General features: G+C 38.1%; 1 long non-coding RNA gene across 4 annotated transcripts in view; it reads left to right on the top strand.

Annotated features, from left to right (window-relative positions):
• The first annotated feature begins 3808 nt into the window (after positions 1 to 3808).
• LOC309859251 overlaps positions 3809 to 21765 on the top strand; it is a 179573-nt gene continuing 161616 nt past the window's right edge. For 3 of the 4 annotated variants that reach the window (XR_014308636.1, XR_014308637.1, XR_014308638.1), the window contains exon 1: positions 3840 to 3882. This is a non-coding gene — a long non-coding RNA (uncharacterized lncRNA). Of the gene's footprint in view, positions 3883 to 21765 lie in introns of all 4 variants that reach the window. The other variant, XR_014308635.1, reaches the window with a different exon arrangement.

Genomic DNA, 21765 nt, shown 5'->3' on the forward strand with positions numbered 1-21765 from the left:
CTGGTCCTACAGGACTCCCCAGACAGTCATAGACAAAAGCTGAAGAAGGTGTGCTGGTATAACCATGATGGATGACGTCTGGGCTAACTTCTCATACAGTTTGCTTATCACCCAACAGAGTTAGTGTTTCTTTCTTATGGTAGAAGGAGAAAAAGGCATTAACTTGTCTTTCACTTCAGACGGGATACTCTGGTATGAACACACCTCACCTGAGATCTTTAAATGTTTTTTTGAAATATGGATAACTTTGCAATATTTGTCTCCACTTTCTGAATCCTGGGTGTCTCATCAAGATTTCCAATGTGACTGCCTTTCACTCATTTCACTAATAAACAAAATCCTCAGTGTAATCAATAAACCTTCAGGATCCCAAGATGCTCCAAATATGTTTGGACGATGGCTCTGAGGCCAAAGTGTAAATGTATATTATTATTCATTCTATGTAAATACAAACTATTTTGATTATAATTTAGCAAAAAAAAAACTTGTGCTTACCCAAATCAAAGCCACCTGCTTTTATCTGATATCATATTAATCAGCTGTAGAAAGGACATCAGGTATATCTTATATAAAGATTTAATCAGGGATATAACTTAGTTGATCTTGCTATAATCTGCTATCAACCTGTAAGATTATTTATTTTCTTCAGGAGCTAAACAGGTGAATTAAATAAATATGATGGGACTACTACCCCTACATCCTTTAGATGGAGGCAAAATACTTTTTCTGTGAAGAATCAAGTTGTAAATATTTTAGACTGCAGACCATATATAGTCTCTGTGGTATATTTATTTATTTTTTAACAATCCTTTAAAAATGTGAAAACCATTATTCGTTTGCAGGCTGTACAAAAATTGGCCATATATCAGATTTTGTCCAAGGTCTGTACTTTTCCAAGTCCTTCTTCAGATTCTTAAGATACTATTAATCTATCTCTACCATCTCTCCACAGTAGAATGTGATATAGTTTCTGATTTACCACCTTGTCTCTGGTGGTGGTAGAGTGGGGAGTTTAGTTTTAGAGGCTTTCTCTTTGTCTTCTCCACTATGATATATCTTTCCCCTTATCCCCTAAGATACAATATGGAGGTTGAGCTAACTGTTAAGAATGTCAATCCCAATTATACATAAGGATTAGGGTAATGTTCACCAGGCATGTCTTCAGACCCAGTGGACCTTAGAATTCCATTTCTTATCTGATCCTTATAGTGTATAGACCTCGTATGTTATTTGATATTTTTGTAGCTATGATTGTGACTTTGATTTAAAATTTTAAGATTAAAGAAAAATTCAACTGGGTTTTTCAGTCAATATTTGGAAGGTAATGAGCAAAAATGCCATCTTACTTGAATTACATGGAATTACATGGTATAAAACATTTTTTAATCAGATTTATTCTTAGAAAATAAATAAGAAATCTAGGGAGTGCCAGAAATGAAAATATAGCTCAATTTCAGAGTTATAAGAAAAGGCTTAAATAACTGGAGCCCAAACAAGTAGAGGACTCAGATGTGTTTATTTAGGCACTGGTGGGTGAATTTTTAATGACCCTCTGGACACGGGAGATGGGGCCTCATGGCTTATATTTTGGAGCAAAACACCTTTGGTTAAGCTGAGAGCCTCAGAGAAGTATCCTCTTCATGAAACAAAATACAACCAATGTGCCCTATAGGGGCACTCTGCCTTGCTAAGAAATAGTACAGCAGCTTGTCATCTTCCAGTGCTCCAGGTAGAAAAAAAAAAAAGTTACCAGCAAGAAGCTAAAAACCCAAGATGACTCCATGCTTGTATAACAGGTTCAGATTTATACCAACAAAGTTGGGTAAGAATCCCTAAGTTTGAATATTTAAGAAATTGGGTTCAGAGACAATTAAGAACCCAGGTAAAAGCACAGTCAGTCTGCTGAGATTATTCTATAGCCTGAGGTATACAAGATTCCCAGAGAAGAAAATTTCCACACATTAAGCTCATGTTGAAAACAAAAATCAAACCATAAGAACAAACCACAAAGAAGGAGAATTGTCAAAGAGGAGAATCCTCATCCTCCTGTTTGACATCCTCCTAGAAATAGAATATTTTGAAATTTGTGGAATAAAGATGTATACAAAGTTTTATAAAATAGAAAAAGAAGACATGAGACAAAAAAGAGTATAAAAAGTCTTATGGGATTAGGGAAGTTCCATGGGTCATTCTGGAAAGTTAGTAGATAATAGCTAAAGGTTGTATATACTGTGTATACTGATGAGAAAGCCTAAAGACAAACAGGTAAAAATGATTTCCTAGGAGAAGCAGGCCAGGGAAAATGTAGGAAAGAGCAAGAATTGTTGGGGAAGTTTATTATTATAAGCTCTTCTACTATACTACATAACTTTTAATAAATAATTAGAAGTAAATAACATGTGAAGTAGAGGGAGAAAGGAAGTGAAGGATTGGGATCAGAAATTTAGAGTTGTGTGTGGATTCAAAGTAATCCTATGATTAATGCAATACATGGTGGAACATATGTCTTAAAAAAAAAAACTTATAGCAAAAAGCAAACATCTCTTGTCTTATCCCTTGGGGCAACTATGTAGCAGACCCCAAGAATCTAAAACTATATTTTATATACTTTTGTCCCTATAAACATTGTTCAGGACAACTTTAAAAGAGTTCAGACATTACACCTAGAGCTTCTCTTGGAAAAAATTGTGTTTGAAAATGTCTGAAGCTGTCATTATCTTAAACATCTTACACTTATGGTCTTATAATGTTTTTATTTCAAAATCCATCTGGGAACCAGCTCCCAATCTTTTCAGTGCCTCAAGTCTTCCAGTCTTATTATGAGCCTAGATCTATTGGGGCTTACAGCAAAAAGTCATTAAATCAAATAATGGCAATAATAAAAAAGAAGACATTAACTTATGAAACATTGTGGAAGAAAGATAAAATAATTTTATAAGTGAAAATGGGGTGAAAAGGAGATGAAATTCATGAACATAGCATTTGACTTGAGAAAAATGAAGAAAAGAAGTTCTCACATCAGATCATCTCAAATGGGGGAACAGAAAGAAGAGTGTTGGGACCAATTCCACGTTAAAACCTGTTAAATCCCTAGGGTCTGCCTGGGCCTACTTAGCCAGAGTGACTCCATGTTGCCTTAGTAGCCATTTTGTTGCCTAGGTAGCCATTTTGTAGTGTAATAAATGCCTCAACAGTTACTAGTATCGGTTCCAGATAACTGTTACTAAAACACACAGGTAGGAAACACCCAATCAGCCAAAGCCACATACATAAAAGTCCGTCGTTGCACCCTATAAAACTAGCCTGTAAGACCAAGGGGTGGTCACTCTCTTCAGAGGTGGCACTGGATGGTCAGTCTGACTTCTAATGCTTGGCATAGAATAAGGCTTTGCATAACTTTCACTTCGTCTCAGTCTCTTTCCTTTGATAATGGACCCAACATTTGGAGCTCATCTTTGATCAAACAATGAGTACTGAGCCAGCATCAGAATTTCTGGGAAAAGCCTCTAGATCTCCAGATTTTATTCTGTGAGATCCTGTCTGTCTGTCTGGTTATGGAGCTCCAAGGTATGGCCCACCGAGAAGAAGCTGGATGCAGCCATGCTCCCCAGGGCTGGAGTGGATGTGGGGATGCCCCATCCCTCTTCTGGTAGATCGCGAAAGGGTTCGAGTCCCCCTGGGCAGTCAGGGGACCGAGAAAATACCCACCAAGAGGTGGTTGCAGAGGACAGAGAAAATCTCCACCAGCTGCTGGGTCTGTGGTTGTCTTTGTTTTGTCTTTTTATTGTCTGTTGTTTTGCTTGTTTCTAGGAGACTGAGAATATCACAAACGGTGAATGTTTGTAGGGGAGCGAGAAAATCCCCACCAGCAGGAGGTTCTAGGTAAGGGCTGCTGGGTCTATGGGTTGTCTGTGTCTTGTCTTTTTATTGTCTGTTGTGTTGTTTGTTGTGTTTGAAAAAATGGGGCAAGCAGAGAGTAAGGGGACTCTGACTTTCATCTCTCCATTCCTCCTAATAGATGTGGGATTTCTCCTTTGCTCATTTCTTGTGTTAATGACTATAACTGGAGCCAATTGTGGTTAGTCTAATTCGAGACAGAGACTGTAAGGAATATTCCCAAGCAGCTGCCAAAGCTACCTTTGTTTCAGGAAAGTTCCTTGCCTTCTCTGGCCCGACCTGGACTGTCTGCCCCCCACCCCCTTGCTGGTAGGAAAGCATGGCGTCTGCTCCTCTCTTGGAGCTGATGAGCTCTAAAACTGGAAATCCTTTCTCTGCCTTTTGGCAGCACTTCCCCTTCTGTTTTTGCACCAGCTTGGGTGTAGCCTGCATAACTGGCCTCTAGATGATCCTTGGTACTTCCTGCACCGTGGCTCCTTCTCTCTTCACTGTCAAGGAACAAAAAGATCACTCACCCCCTGGACCTAACACCCCCCACTCCAGATCTTCCCACCCGTGTCTCAAGTAAACACTAAAAGTGGAGTGGGTCCAGGTGAAACGTAAATCAGTATCTAAACTAAGTTAAGTTTGTTGGTTTAATTAAGATAGACATGTCTCTAAAGTTACAGCAGTAAATGTGAAACTTCAATCAAAGTTACTGAAGGTCAAATAAGCTCATGTCATTTGTTAAAATCTGTTAGCAAAGAAATAACTGAACTGATGATTAATTGTCTGTCTCAAAGTTTTAATGGGTAATTGTTAAAGTAACTTTCAAAGTCTTTGGTAACCTGAAACTTTAAAGGTTTGCTTGGATGACAAATGGAATTAAATTTGTTGGACATATAGATCTTAACCAAATAGGATAAAGTGCTAAAGCATTGAATACTAGATGTAGGTTTGTGATTTTGACTTCTTACTGAAAAAAAAAAATATTTAAATCTGTTGGTAAACATGTTTTGTGCTTAATTGATTCATAAATTTGCCATCTACAGAATTCTGTTGTAACTTTTCATAATTGGTTAATACTTAGCCATCACTAGATACTAAAGTGTTTCTAAGAATAAAAAATTCTGCTAACTGTAACTAAGACTGATGGAAGTAAGGAAAACAACCCTATATGTAAAAAGTAGGAGATACAAAAAAATAAATAAATAAATAAGGAATGGAAATACATTTTGTTAAAGATAAAAGGTAATTTTGTCCTAAATGAGATAATTGTTTGGGAAAAAAATTGGCTTGGGACAAAACCTGATGCAAAAGTTGTAAAAGGTTTGTGAAGGGAAATCTTCAAAAAAGAAATTTTAGGTATGGTCAGGATGGACTAAGATTAAAATGAATTTTAAAATGTAGCACATCAGAATGATAAATACACATGAAATTGATGAAGTTCTAGAACCTAGGTGAGGTTTGGTGGGCTGAGGTCCGGAGCCGATGACCAAGAAAGAATTCTTGAGACATCTTTGGTGCAAAATGGTGGTTTATTAAAGCACGGGGACAGGACCCGTGGGCAGGAAGAGCTGCTGCCCCGGGTTGTGAGGGATGGCAGGTTATGTACCCTGCTGTTGGGGGAAGGTGAGGGGAAGGGAGGTTTCAATGGAGTTTTCATATGCTAAAGAGGGCCTACAAGGTGCCAGGATGTTCCAGGCCTGCCGGAGGCCTTGCCCTTGCTGCTGGATCAATGTTGTCTTTAGACCAGCCATTAACATTAAGATCTTTGGGAGACTTTTTGGAGGGGTGTCACAATCCTGCTATCAATCGTCTTTGTTAGTGAGATTTAGAACATTTGTAAGCCAAGGGAGACTCCGGTCTAGCAGGATTGTGAGCTCTGCAAGTTAACTATTTGCTTATTGTTCATGGCAGTCCGGGCTGCCTGAGGGATGCTACACATATGGAGGGGAGCGGATGAAGGGGGGGGGGTGCAAGTGAAAGACCCCTGCCCTGAAAAGTCCCCTCCCCTGGAAGATAGGATAACTAACCGCTTGTTTGCTTTTCTGTGAACCGCTGGCTTTTAGGCGTAGATTAGGTTATTAATTGCGTGACTAATTGCTCTTTTGCCCTTCTGTAACTGTTTCGCTTATAGAATTAATAGAAGACGCCATGATGGCATTCCTACCTTCCCCCTTCTTGTTCCCCCTCCCTGCCTCTCTCCTCCCGCGCACGGGCCCTCAGAACCAATCAGCTTGTTCCCCCTTCCCGCCTCTCTCTTCCGCGCGAGCGGGTCCCCAAAGCCAATCAGCAAACTCCACGAATGCCTTTTTCAAAAGTTCAAACTGTCAACCAATCAGTTGCGCCCCACCCAAAACTTGTTTGCACCTGTCTATAAAAATCCTGCACCACCCCAGCCAGGTGTGCTCAGCTAGCAGGAGCTGCTGACCACCCGCAGGCGCGCGCTGACCACCCGCAGGCGCCTGCGTAACAATAAAGAACCTCTTGCTGATTGCATCCAGTGGCAGTGTTGGATTCTTGGGTAAGGGGATCCGCGGGTCTTTCATTTGGAGGTTCCACCGAGATCATCGGACTCCTGCCCATGGATCCAACTGACTCCCACTGGGAGGTAAGCTGGCCAGCATTTAAATTTTAATAACTATGTGTTTTTGTCTCCTGTCTCGTGCTCTTGTTTGTCTCTCGTCTTGTGAGGCCTCTGTTCTGCCTGTTCTGCGGGTAGCAGAATAGGACTGTACAACAGCGCGCGTTGTTGCTCTGTATTCTGTAGGCAGCTTGAGAAGGAGTTGACGAACTCGGACTTTTCCCCTGCCACCCTGGGGGACGCCCCAGGGATCTGTCCGCCACAGAGGAGCCTTTTGGTTCCCCTGGGCTGGTTCTGTCCGCCGCAGAGGAGCCTTTTGGTTCCCCTGGGCTGGTTCTGTCCGCCGCAGAGGAGCCTCGTGGTTCCTCTGGGCTGGTTCTGTCCGCCGCAGAGGAGCCTTTTGGTTCCCCTGGGCTGGTTCTGTCCGCCAAAGGGAGACCTCGTGGTTCCCCTAGGCTGGTTCTGTCCGCCAAAGGGAGACCTCGTGGTTCCCCTAGGCCGGTTGAATTTGTATTTTCGGTTTTGTACCGAAATCGCGCAGCGCCTTCTTGTTAATTGTTTTGTGTGTCTTGCTTATTGTCCTTGGTGTTTTCTTTGACTCCGAATGGAGGCCAACAATGTATGTCTTCATGCATGTCTCCATGTTATGTCTTTAAATGTGGATATATGTTCCTTGTACTGGTCATGAAGGTTACATTCTGTTTAAGGGGACTCTGGCTTTATTTCTCTCTGTTTCTCCTAATAGATGTTGGGGGCTTCTCCCTCACTCACTTCCCATGTAAATGGCTATTACTGGAGCCAACTGGGGTTAGTCTAACTCGAGACAGAGACCATAAGGAATATTCCCAAGCAGCTGCCGAAACTCTCTTTGTTTCGGGGAAGTTTCCTTGTGTTCTCTGGCCTGACTTGGACTGCCTAACCCCTCCCCCCTTGCTGGTGGGAAAGCATGGCCTCTGCTCCTCTGTTGGGGCTTATGAGCTCTAAAACCGGGAATCCTTTCTCTGCCTCCTGGCAGCACTTTGTTTCCTCTGTTTTCCCCTTCTGTTTCTGTACCAACGTGTGTGCAGCCTGCATGACTGGCCTCTAGATCATGCACCACGGCTCCTTCTCTCTCCACTGTAAAGGAGCAAGAAGAGCCCCCCCTGGACCTAACACTCCCCACTCCAGATCTTCCCACGTATGTCTCAGGTAAACATTCAAAGTGGAGTGGGCCCAGGTGGAACATAAATCACTATTGGAACTAAGTTAAGTTTGTTGGTTTAATTAAGACGTGTCTTTGAAGTTACAGCAGTAAATGTGAAACTTTTATTCTATCAGTTTACTGAAGGTCAGATAAGCTTGTGTTACTTATTAAAATTTGTTAGCAAAGAAATGACTAAACTGATGGTTAATTGTCTATCTCAAAGTTCTAATGGGTAATTGCTGAAGTAGCTTTCAAAGTCTTTGGTAACCTGAAAGTTTTAAAGTTTTGCTTGGATGACAAATGGAATTGAATTGTGGACATCTAGGTCTTAACCAAACAGGATAAAATGCTAAGTCGTTAAGTACTGAATGTAGGTTTGTGCTTTTGACTTCTTACTGCAAAGAAACTAAGAGTATTTAAATCTGCTGGTAAGCTTGTTTTCCACTTAACTGATTCATAAATTTGCCACCTGAAGAATTCTGTTGTAGCAGTTCACAATTGGTTAATAACTAAAGGTGTTTCTAAGAATACAAAGTTCTGCTTAGTGTAACTAAGACTGATGGAAATAAAGGGAAACTGTATGTAGGAAAGATTTAAGGAATGGGAATACATTTTGTTGAAGGTAAAGAAAGATAATTTTGTCCTAAATGAGATGGTTGTTTAGAAGGAAATGGCTTGGGACAAACCTGAATGCAAAGGAAAGTTGTAGGTTTGTGAAGGGAAATCTTCAGAAAAGGAATTTTATCTATGGTCAAGAAAGGATTAAGATTGAAATGAATGGGTTTTAAAGGTACATTGGTACAAGACTGAAATTCTCTGTTCAAAAGGACAATGTTTTCTTAGATCAATTGATCTGCTGTTAAGAAAATGTAAATGGTTTTCTCTTTGCCTGCCCAGAAAAACCAGTTTCTATGTTCAGTTTTATCAGGTGTTTAACATCCCTAATTATATTTAGGCATGTGCTTTAAAACTTTCTAAGATTTTAGCAAATGTTGACAAGATTTAAATCATAAATCTCTTTAACTCAGGCTTTTCCTTGGTATGTGAAGTTGCTCATGAAGTACTACTGAACCAGTGATAAACCTTGGGTTACATTTGGGAAAATGCTATAACTATTCTAGAGATTCTACGCACTTCCTAAAGTTTAACGTTTTGAGAGATCATCGCTTGATACTGTAATTATGGAAATGTTATGTATCACAGAAATAACCTGATTTCCTTGCAGCTAAATTGTAAACTCCCGTGTCTCTTTAGCTCTAACCATATCCATTCTGAGTTTTTGTCATTTATAATTGTTTTAATTCTCTTGTAAAATGAGTTTTATCTTCAAGGAGATTCCTATAAAGGACTTTCAGGACAAATAGATATTTGATATACTTGAAAATCCTAAAACTGAAATGGGTAAGAATTTCCAAAACTGACTAAAGCCGCATTCACCAGAATTAGTAACATGGGACTAAAAGATTATAGTGTTGTGTCCCTTAATGTTTTGTCTTTAAACATTGCTGGTTCTCTCTACTGTTTGCTCTTACAGACTAGGGATACTCCCTCCTAGTTATCTGTAACTTATAGAGATGTAAAAGTGTTCATTTGTAAAAGTGCTCAAGGCATTCAAATTTTCTCTCTATCTGAACCTTCTGAAACCAAAAGGTCTTAGTAAGTATTCTTTCTTCATGACAATCAGTCATTTGCATAAGTTCAATAAGAATCTGTTCTCCTTGTAACAGGAAAGAATTGGAAACTGGTTATTTTACCAAGGCTTTGACTGGGATGTCATATTTGAAAAGACTCAGATATGACCAGACAGCTTTAAGGAACTAAGGTTGACTTTATGAAACCTGGAGCCATAAAGCCCCTTGGGACTGTTGGCCTGATACCTTTCTTACAGAGTTCCCAGCAGCCTCACCAGGTGAGTAAAGAATGTCACTCCTTGGTAGGTGCAGTCTCGGGAAGAGGAATTCGCCCAAAGGCATTGCAGGCATGCCTCATGGCAAGTACAGGGCTTGGCTTCTGGCCTAGAGAGGCTACTAAAAGTTCAACCTAGAGATTCCTTATACAAAGTTCCAGCAAAGCAGATTCTAAAAGATCTATTGATCACAGTCACTGTTCTTGCTGAGCTTATGTAAATAATTAGGCCAAGTTTGTTAAAACTGGACTTGTTTCACAAGTGAATTAGTCCTGATTTGGCTATCTCTGGAAATGAGGGTTATTTTAGAGAGAAAAACTGTTTTAGTAACACACCTTTATGGATGTTAAATTCTAGATTTGATTATCTTTAAATGTTTACCTAAGCTAAACAATTTGAGGTAAACTTCAGAGAAGTTGCACAATAGCTTCTTTAGTCAATCTTACTGTTTTGTGGGGATATTAGCAGACCCCACGGCACATGATGAAATAACTGGAATAATGAAATTGTCTAAAAGCCAGCATACCGCACTCCATAGAATTAACTATGGACTTGTGGAAATAATGGATGACCCCACTTTCTTTATGAGTGGATTGGATGATCCATGAGGGACTCCCCTTATCTTTTGACAAGTTTTCTCACTTGCCAGTGATCCTCTGTAATCAGGATATTATTAAGGCTGGACCACTCAAAGGTCGTCTTATTGGTTTCATCCCTTAGTCATATTTATCCTAGAGGCCACCTCTGTTGAGGTGCAATTGCAAACAGATGTTTTAGCTAAGCATGGAACTGCCCTCCTATAAAAGAGCCTCAAAGCTCACTATGGGACAGTCCTTGACTGTAATGATGTCACATCAGGTCCAGATTTGTCTTAGAAGCCAAAGGCCACCAATGGATGATGGAGGCCAACTTATTAAATACTGGGCTACACTAACAGATATGCCAGAAATAATACTTAAAACTTGTCAGACTTTAAACCTAGTTACCTGTATGCCTGAACCTGACCACTGTACTTCTTTCTCTATAGAGCAAAAATGTTCAAAGGTTATTGATCTTGCTTACTCTATTTGTCCAGATTTAAGATGCCCCTGTTAAAAATATAAATGACAGTTGATTTTCTGATGACAGTAGTTTTCATAGAAAAAAATAAGAAAAGCTAGGTGTGCCATAGTGCTCACTAGCACTTTGCAATTGCCAAAGCCTAAGAATTAACATTTATACTGACTCCAAATATGCTTTCCTGGTACTACATGCCCATGGAGCTATTTGGAAGGAAAGGGGATTGCTATCAAGCCATAACTCCCCAATCCAGTATGGGCCTAAGTTACAAAACCCTCCTTATCGCTATACTGAAGATGGAATATATCAAATCTGGGATACCCATCTGTGTCTTACACCCATGATTAGACAGCTCAGTCAGAAGGCAGTTTTATGCTGGGAACAAGAATCATACGAGTGGTACTTGGGCAAATAACACATGATGTCTAGGATGGCTCACTAGAAATGTGTTCCCAAGTAATAGTACTCCAGGCTACTGACCGGTTTGCTACTGATTGGGCAAGGTGACCTGGCATCAGATGGCCAGCTCCAAACGGAACCCACTGGAGATGTGGAACCAACCTGTGGCCCTGGCTTCCTCCAGGGTGGATAGGTCGCTGTACTTTAGGATTTGCCTGGATCCATGGGCGCATTACTAAAACCATCACAACTCCAGCTAATCTCCCCAACTTGAAACAAAGATGGAGACGATTTGTTTTTAAATGGTGTGATCACTTAGCATCCATCTTTGTTCCATCTGCGGGACTAGAGGATGTCATGTGGCATGTAGAAGCCCTTAATAAATATACTACAGAGGCACTCAGTGATTCACTAAATGGCATCTCCCTACTTAATACCGAAGTGTCACAGACACACAGGGAAGTCCTACAAAATAGGATGGCTTTAGATGTCCTTACAGCAGCCCAGGGTGGCACATGTGCAATCATCAAGACAGAATGTTGCCTATACATCCCAGACTATCACAAAAATGTCACAGGAATAATAAAGGATATGAACACCCAGATTAAGGCCCTACAAGATCCTTCTCTCTCAGTAAATGGTTAAGTTCCTAATTTGAAGGAGGACTATGGCCGAATCTCTTTCTCGGGCTTCTCATTTTTATCACCTCATTAACCTTAATATGTTACTTTGTTCCATGTTTCTCTACTTGGTGCCGAGACTCCATTGCTACAATGACTTCGCCACGACAGACGATCCTTGTCGCGCGCAAGGACGCCTCTCCACTGTCAGCGCTGGATTCAGCTGCCTCCACCTTTGTAACTCCCTTATGTTCCTACCCTGATCAATATTGACCCGAGCAGGTAGGGACAGCTCTACGCCCCTATTCAGCACGAAGAAGTTACAGAAGATGAGACCTTCCACCTTCAACCCCCTTAAAGATTTCAGGGTCAAGATTGTTCAGGGGGAAATGACGGAGCAGGAGGCTGGCTGAGGAGAAAGCAAAAGCTGGCGCCTTGCACCCCACTTAGAGCAGGAACAAGACGAATGGATATAAGATTCTATCCATGATAAAGAAAAAGGGGGGAATGAAAGACCCCTGCCCTGAAAAGTCCCCTCCCCTGGAAGATAGGATAACTAACCGCTTGTTTGCTTTTCTGTGAACCCGCTGGCTTTTAGGCGTAGATTAGGTTATTAATTGCGTGACTAATTGCTCTTTTGCCCTTCTGTAACTGTTTCGCTTATAGAATTAATAGAAGACGCCATGATGGCATTCCTACCTTCCCCCTTCTTGTTCCCCCTCCCTGCCTCTCTCCTCCCGCGCACGGGCCCTCAGAACCAATCAGCTTGTTCCCCCTTCCCGCCTCTCTCTTCCGCGCGAGCGGGTCCCCAAAGCCAATCAGCAAACTCCACGAATGCCTTTTTCAAAAGTTCAAACTGTCAACCAATCAGTTGCGCCCCACCCAAAACTTGTTTGCACCTGTCTATAAAAATCCTGCACCACCCCAGCCAGGTGTGCTCAGCTAGCAGGAGCTGCTGACCACCCGCAGGCGCGCGCTGACCACCCGCAGGCGCCTGCGTAACAATAAAGAACCTCTTGCTGATTGCATCCAGTGGCAGTGTTGGATTCTTGGGTAAGGGGATCCGCGGGTCTTTCACAAGGCGCCAGCTTTTGCTTTGTCCTCAGCCAGCCTCCTGCTCCCTCATCAAAATGACTCCATGTACTCTAGACTACCAAAAGAAAAACGCCATTAAGGTTTTTATTAAAAGTTTTAATGTTGTCTAAAAAACCAGAGGAAAGGCAGTTGACTGATAACTGATAGTAAGTTTAGAAAAACTGTACACACACACACAAAAAGAGGGTCTAAGAGAGTAAGTAGTTTTGTCTTAAAATAAAAATGTCTGGTTGCCCCTGAACGTGAAATAATAAAAACTAAACTTGAGGGTATTTAGTAAGTCATAGAAGGCTTGGGGAAAGTGACTTTTATTTGCCTTGGTTTATAGAGGTTTAAAAGAAAACAATGAAATATGTTAAAAATTTGGCCATATTAGGTCAGTTTTGATAAATTTATTCACAAAAAAAAAAAAGACTAATAAATCTTTTCCTGTAAAATTTTTCTGTTCAAATGAGGCATAGTATTTAAAGAAGAAAAACCAAAGCCCTGTGTCATGACAAATCTTTACTGGTGATCCACTCAAGTAAATGTTGACTATTATGTAAACTAAAAAGACACTGGTATAAAAAAATCTGCTTTCTCTCTGTTCAAAAAGACAAAGTTTTCTTAGATTAATTGATCTGCTATTAAAAAGAAAATATAAATGGTTTTCTCTGCCTGCCCAGAAAAACCAGTTTCTATGTTTTGTTTTATCCGTCATCCTATTTAAGCATGTGCTTTAAAACTTAAATTTTAGCAATTGTCAACAAGATTTAAATTGTAAATTAGATCTCTTTGACTCATAAGACTTTTCCTTGGTATGCTAAGTTACTCAGAAAGTAATGCTAAACCAATGATAAACTTTGGGTTACATTTGGGTAAATGCTATACAAATACAGGTATTTGATATGTTAAGAATCCTAAAACTGAAATGGGTAAAAATTTCTAGAAGTAAAAACTGCATTCAGACTAAACCAGAATTAGTAACATGGAACTAGACAAACTGATGTTTGCTTATCCAGACTAGGGAAAATTTTCTTAAGTTATCTGTAACTTACAGAGATGTAAAAATATTTATTTGTAAACAAATCAAAGCATTCAACTTTTCTCTCTATCTGAACCCTCTAATACTCAAAAGGTCTCAGCAAGTATTCTTTCTTCCAGGGCAATCAGTCATTTGCATAAATTCAATAAGAATCTGTTCTCCTTGTAATAGGATACCATTGAAAACGCTGGTTATTTTACCAAGTCTTTGACTGGAACATCATAGTTGAGAAAGACTTATGTAAATAATTAGGCCAAGTTTATTAAAACTGAAATTGTTTTTCAAATAAATTAGTCCTGATTTGACTATCTCTGGAAATGAGGGTTATTTTAGAGAAAAGTTATGTTTCAGTAACACACCTTTGTGAATATTAGTTTTTATGGATACCTTTTCAGGCTGGGTAGAGGCTTTTTCCACAAAACATGAAATGGCAGGAGTGGTAGCCAAAAACTTCTAGAAAAATAATTCCTAGGTTTGAGTTTCCTCTCACAATCAGGTCAAACAATGGCCCTGCATTTTTGAGTTCAGTCTCACAGACATTGGCCAAGGCCATAGGTACTAATTGAAAACTACACTCTGCCTACCAGCCCCAGAGTTCTGGACAAGTAGAAAAAATAAACCGGACTCTTAAAGAGACCTTGACAGAGTTAATCCTGGAAACTGGCAGTGGATGGGTAGATCGTCTTCCCTTTGCCCTCCTTAGGGCATGATGCAGACCCTACTTAAACAAGGTTACCCCCATTTAAAATAATGTTCAGGAGACTCCCTCCACTCTGCCCATGGCTACAAGAGGTTGCCCTAGCGGAAATAACTGATCAATCTGTACTCCAGTCACTGCAGGTGCTACAATCTGCCTTAAAAAGAGCCCACACAGGGATCCTAGCTGCCTACACTGAGACAGAGATGGAGATGGAACCACATCCTTACCAATCCAGAAACTTTGTTTGGATATGCTGCCACTGAATAAAAACTTGAAGCCTCACTGAAAGGGACCATTCACTGTCATCCTGACCACCCCCATTGCAGTAAAAGTAAAAGACATCAGGACCTGGATTCACACATGTCACACCAAATGAGCCAAAAGCAAGAACACCCCCCAGAAATAGGAACCACTGCCAGTGGACCCCACCAACTGTAGACTAAAACTACGACTCAAAAGGGGTTCATAACTTGGTCACTTTTAACCCTGTTCCTACTCAGCAGTAATCAGGAAACACCTCATCACCCTAAAACAGCCCAATGGACCATAACAGTCCCTACTGTCTTCACTAACTTCCTTAAGGCCCCCACCAGAGCCTGGTTTGCTTACAGTTCAGGAAAAGTCAAGGAATTGACTAATCTCCAAAGAAAAGGGGGAAATGCTGGGGCCGATTCCTCATTAAAACCTGTTAAATGCTTAGGGTCTGCCTGGACCTGCTTAGCCAGAGTGACTCCATGTTGCCTTAGTAGCCATTTTGTTGCTTAGGTAGCCATTTTGTAGTGTAATAAATGCCTCAACAGTTACTAGTATCGGTTCCAGGTAACCGATACTAAAACACACAGGTAGAAAACATCCAATCAGCCAAAGCCACATACATAAAAGTCTGTCGTTGTGCCATATAAAACTAGCCTGTAAGACCAAGGGGTGGTCACTCTCTTCAGAGGCGGCACTGGATGGTCAGTCTGACTTCTAATGCTTGGCATAGAATAAAGCTTTGCATAAATTTCACTTTGTCTCAGTCTTGTTCCTTTGATAACAGACCCAACAAAGAGAAATAGAGACAAGAATTGGCAAATCTTAAAAATCTGGAACAACTAACAGGAAAGTTCATAATGTGCAATGAATGATATATTAGAAAAGGACAATATCTAAAATCAATCGCCTAAATTTTCATCTTAAAGCACCAAAAAAAAAAAAAAAAAAGAGTAAATCCAATGTAAGCAAAAGAAAGGAAATAAGTTAGAGAAGATATCGATGAAATTGAGAACAAGAAATCAAGAGAGAAAATCACTGTAAACAAAAGCTGGTTTTTCAAAAAGATAAAATTGTTAAAACTCTATCCAGGCTAAGAAAAAAAGACACAAACTACTAATATTAGAAATTGGGGTTATCACTACAGATCTCATTGACATTAAGAGAGTAATAAAGGGTGCCTGGGTGGCTCCGTGGGTTAAGCCTCTGCCTTCAGCTCAGGTCATGGTCTCAAGCTCCTGGGATCGAGCCCCACATCGGGCTCTCTGCTCAGAGGGAGCCTACTTCCTCCTCTCTCTCATTGCCTGCCTCTCTGCCTACTTGTGATCTCTTGTCTGTCAAATAAATAAATACATTTAAAAAAAAAGAGTAATAAAAAAAGTGCTGTGAACAACTCTGATGACAAATTTGATAATTTAGATAAAATGGACCAATTCCTTGAAATACATGATCTGCCAAAACTCACACAAGAATAGACAATGTGATTAGGACTATCTATAGCCATTACAGAAATTGAATCAATAATTAATCTTCTTCCAAGATAGAAAGCACTGGGCTCATATGAACTCACCAGTAAATTCTCCCAAACTTTTAGGAGGAAATTAAAACCAATTCTTTAAAATATCTTTCAGACATAGAAGCAGATGAAATACTAATTCATTTTTTAAAGCTCTAATACAAAAATCAAAGACCTCACAAGAGAAAAAAATCTATAGACTAATAGCTCTGATGAACATAGATGCAAAGGTCCTCAACAAAGTATTAGTCAAATCCAACAATGTACAAAAAATTTATATTATCTTTGTTCTCAGATGATATGATCATCCATGCAGAAAATCCAAAAGATTTTTTTTTAAGAAAACCCACTGAAAACAATAATTATAGCAAGGTGGCAAGATATAAGGTTTACATACAAAAGTCCATCACTTTCCTATATATAAGCACTGAACGAGTGAAATTTGACATTAAAAAACTCATTTGTTATAAAAAAATAAAATACTTAGATAAGAACTTAAAACTATGTACAAGATCTATATGAGGAGCACTGAAAAACTCTGCTAAGTTAAATAAAGGGACCAATAAATGGAGAGATAGCCCATGTTTATGGATAGAAAGACTCAATATTGTCAAGATGTCAGTTCTTCCCAACTTGGTCTATAGATTCAGTGAAACCCACATCAAAATCCCAATGAGTTATTGGATATTGACAAAATAATTCTAAAGTTTATGTGGAGAGACGAAAGACCAGAATAGCGAACACAGTATTAAAAGTAAAAAAGGGATGCCTGGGTGGCTCAGTGAGTTAAAGCCTCTGCCTCTGGTTCAGGTCATGATCTCAGGGTCCTGGGATCGAGCCCCGCATCAGGCTCTCTGCTCAGTGGGGATTCTGTTTCCCCCTCTCTCTCTGCTTGCTGCTCTGCCTAGTTTTGATCTCTGTCAAATAAATAAAATCTTAAAAAAAAATAAAGTATAAAAACAAAATTAGAGGACTAACACAACCTGACTTCAAGACTTCATATAAAGCTATAGTAATTAAGATGAAAGAATAGACAGACTGATTAAACAGAATAGAAAGCCTGGAAACTAGACTCATATAAGTATCATTCAATTGATCTTTGACAAAGGAGTGAAAGAAATACAATAAAGTAAAGATAAACTTTTCAAAAATGGTGCCGAACAACTGAACATTCACTTTGGCAAAGGAGTTCAATCTAGACATAAGTTTTACATCCCTCAAAAAATGAACTCAAAATGGATAACAAACTTAAACATAAAAATCAAAACTATGAAACTCTTAAATAACATTATACAACAAAATCTGGATGACCTTGTGTTTGGCAATGACTTTTTAGATAAAGTACCAAAGGCACAAGCTATAAAAGAATCAATAAGCTGAACTACATTGAAATTAAAATCTTCTTCTCTGCAAAACACGAAGTCAAGAGAATTATAAGACAAGCCATAGATTGGGAGAAAATATTTTTAAGACACATATGTCAAAGACTATTATACAAAATATATAAAGAATTCTTAAAACTCAATGATAAGAAAACTCAATGATAAGAAAAATGTATCACTTTAACAGACACCTCACCAAAAAAGATATACAGATAACAAGTGTATGTAAAGATTCTTAACATCCAATGTCATCACAAAAATACAAAGTAAAACAACAGTAAAATACCACTGTGCACCTATTAGAATGGCCAAAATCTGGAACACTGGAAACACCAAATGTTAGTGAGGGCATGGAGCGACAGGGATTTTCATTCACTCCTAATGGGAATGCAAAATGGTACAACCACTTTGGAAGATAATCTGTTGGTTTCTTATGAAACATACTCTTACTGTACAGTCCAGTAATCACACTCCTAGTTGTTTACCATGAGTTGAAAAGATATGTCCACACAATAACTTGTGCACAGATGTTTATAGCAGCCTTATTCATCATTACCAAAACTTGGAAACAACCAAGATGTAGTTCACTAAGTGAATGGGTAAACAAACTATGGTGTATCCAGACAATGGAATATTATTCAATATTTTTAAAAAACTATAAACCCCTAAAAAGCATGGATGAAATGAGTGCATATTACTAAGTGAAATAAAGCCAATTTATCCAAACACATAAAATATACAACACCCAGAGCAAACCATAATGTAAATTATAGATTTGGGGTGATAATGATGTGTCAATGTAGTTTCATCAGTTATAACAAATGTACCACTGGTGAGTGACATTGATAATGGGAGAAGCTATGCATGTATAGGGATAGGTAGTATATAGGATATTTCTGTACCTCCTACTCAGTTTCACTATAAACTAAAACAGCTCAAAAAATAAACACTAAAAAAAAAAAAAAAAGTGAGCACCTTTATCCCCCAAATCCTATACTTCAGTGTGTAAAATTAGAGACATTCATGAATCATTTCTTTGCATTGGACACTGAAAAACTATACACTTATTGGTCATGATTTGATCACATTTCTGATTTTCACTGTTTCCTTCAAAAGTGAATTAAGAGAAAAATACTATTGACCACTAACCAAAATAAAGTAGATAAATTTTGAAGTACTTGCCTTTTTCCCTTTTTCTTTTTTTTCCCCCTTGAGGAATGACTGACATGCAACATTACATTGTTTCAGTTTTACAAAATAATGATTCAAAATCTGTATATAACATGAAATCACCACAATAACTCCAGTTAACCTCTATCACCATACATAGTTAAGGAATTTTTTTATCATGAGCTTGCTTTTTTGTTTTGTGTTGACTTGTTTTTTATGATTCCATATACAAGGGAAAACATACAATGTTTGTCTCTCTGTATCTGACTTAGTTTAGCATAATGTCCTTGAGGACCATCCATATAGTCATAAATGGCAAGATCCTTCCATGCATGTACACACACACACACACACACACACACACACACACACACACACATTTTCTTTATTCATCCAGAAATAAAACACTTGAGTTGTTTCCATATCTTGTTAATTATAAATAATGCTGCAATGAACATAGGGAGGAATATATCTTTTAAAGTTAGAGTTTATTTTCTTTGGGTAAGTACCCAGAAGTGGAATTGCTGGGTCATATAGTAGTTTTATTTTTAACTTTTTGAGGAAACTCTATATTGGTTTCCATAGTCATTGCCCCAATTTACATTCCCACAAGCAGAGCACAAGTGTTCCCTTGCTTCATATCCACACTCTCACTTACTATTCCTTGCCTTTTGGTAAAAGTCTCTCTCACAGGTGTCATATACCTGCTGGTCATCTCTATGTCTTTCCAAAACAAATGTCTATTAATATCTTCAGCCCATTTTTAAATCAAATTGTTTAATTTTGCTATTGAGTTGTATAATTCTTTGGATATCAACCTCTATCAGATATATGATATGCAAATATCTTCTCTCATTTAGAAGGTTATCTTTTCATTTTATGGGTAGTTTCCTTGGCTGAACAAAGCTTTTTAGCTTAATAGAGTTCTAGTCAAGGAGTTTAGTGACTATGGTGTCTTTCAGGAATTTTTTAGTTTTGAAACTAATGTTCAAGTCTTGTGTGTTCCATCTGTACCGACTTTGCTGAGGTTTTTTTAATCATAAACTGATACTAAATTTTTTAAGTGCTTTTTCTGAATCAGTTGAAATGAGCATATTATTTTTATCCTTCATTTTGTTAATGTGATGTATTGCATTGTTTGGGTTTATGGATGTTGAACCAACCTTGTGTACTGGAAAAACCCCACATGATCATAGCATATGATCATTTAATGTGTTTTTAAATTTAGTTTGCCAATATTTTGTTGATGATTTCTGCATCTATGTTCAGAGATAACCTTAATTTTATTTTTATTTATTATTTATTTATTTTTAGTGTCATTATCTAGTTTTGGTATAGGGTGATGCTGGCCTTGTATAATGAGTTGGGAAGTGTTTTATCTATTTTTGGAAGATTTTGAGAAGAACTGGTATTCTTCTTTGAACATTTTTACTAGGGAAACCGTTTGGTCATGGCCTTTTGTTGAGAGGTTTTCGATTATTTACTCAATCTTACTACTAATTGGTTTATTCAGATTTTCTGTTTCTGCATGATTCAGTCTTAGAAGTTTATATGATACTAGAAAGTTATCAATTTTTTGTACACTGTCCAATTTGTTGATGTATAATTGTTCCTAGTAGTCTCTTATCCTTTGTATTTCTGTGGTATAACTCACTTATAATGTCTCTACTTTTATAAAATTTTATTTGAGTTCTCTTTCCTTTTTTTTCCTGGTGACTCAAGCTAAAGGTTTATCAATTTTATCTTTTCAAAGAATTAGTTCTTAATTTCATTGATCTTTTGAATTTTTTTTTTATTCTTTCATTTATTTCTGCTCTGATTTAAATTTTTTCCTTCCTGGTACTAACTTTGGGCTTTGTTATTTTTTTTTTCCCTTTAATCCTTTGAGGTATAAAGTTAGATTTTCTAATACAGATTTGTCTTGTTTCTTGAGGTAAGCATTTACTGTTATGAATTTTCCTCTTAGACTGCTTTTTCTGAATTCCACAAGTCTTAGTATGTTGTATTTGCATTTTCATTTTTCTTAAGATATTTTTTAGCTTTTGATTTCTTCATTGACATGTTTGTGCTGTAGCTTATTGTTTAATCTTTACAATGCTGGAGAATGTTCCATGAACACTTGAAAAGAATATATTTCTTTTCAAGATAATGTTCTATATATGTCTGGTAAGCCCATCTGGTCTAATGTGTCTTTTAAAGCCAACTTTTTCTTACTGATTTTTCTGTCTGGATGATCTATTCTTTGACATAAGTAGGCCATTAAAATTCCCTACTATTATTGTATTACTGTCTGCTTTTCCCTTTGGATCCATTAATATTTATATATTTAGGTTCTCCTATGTTGTGTGCATAAATATTTATAAATGTTATATCCTTTTGTTGTATCGACCCCTTTTCATTATGTAAACCTCTTTGTCTCTTACTATAATCTTTGTTTTAAAGTCCATTTTGTCAATATAAGTATTTTTACCCCAGCTTTCTTTTGATTTCTTTCATATGAAATATCTTTTTCCATCCTTTCACTTTCAGCCTATGTGTGTCACTATATCTGGAGATTCTTATAGGAAGTCTGTAGGTGGATCTTGTTTTGTTTGTTTTTTTCTTGTTTTGGGGTTTGTTGTTGTTTTGTTTTTTATTCATTTAGCCACTTTGTCTTTTGATTAGAGAATTCAGTTCATTTATATTTAAAGTAATTACTGATTGGTATGTTCTTACTGCCATTTATTGATTTTGTTGTTTTATAGTTCCTCTGTTCCTTTTTTGCTCTCTGCCCTTACCTTGTGGTTTTGAGGATTTCTTTAGTGGTAAGCTTAGGTTCCTTTATCTATTGTGTATCTACTATAGGTTTTTGCTATACAGTTACCATGAGGCTTACATATAACAACTTATATTTATCACTGTCTATTTTAAGTTGATGACAACTGACCTTGAATGCACTCTAAAGTTCTACCTTTTTCTCTCTTCCTCATATTTTGTTTTTTGATGTCACATTTTTT

The sequence above is a fragment of the Mustela nivalis genome (genome assembly GCF_964662115.1).
Source record: "Mustela nivalis genome assembly, chromosome: 2".
Classification (NCBI taxonomy): domain Eukaryota; kingdom Metazoa; phylum Chordata; class Mammalia; order Carnivora; family Mustelidae; genus Mustela; species Mustela nivalis.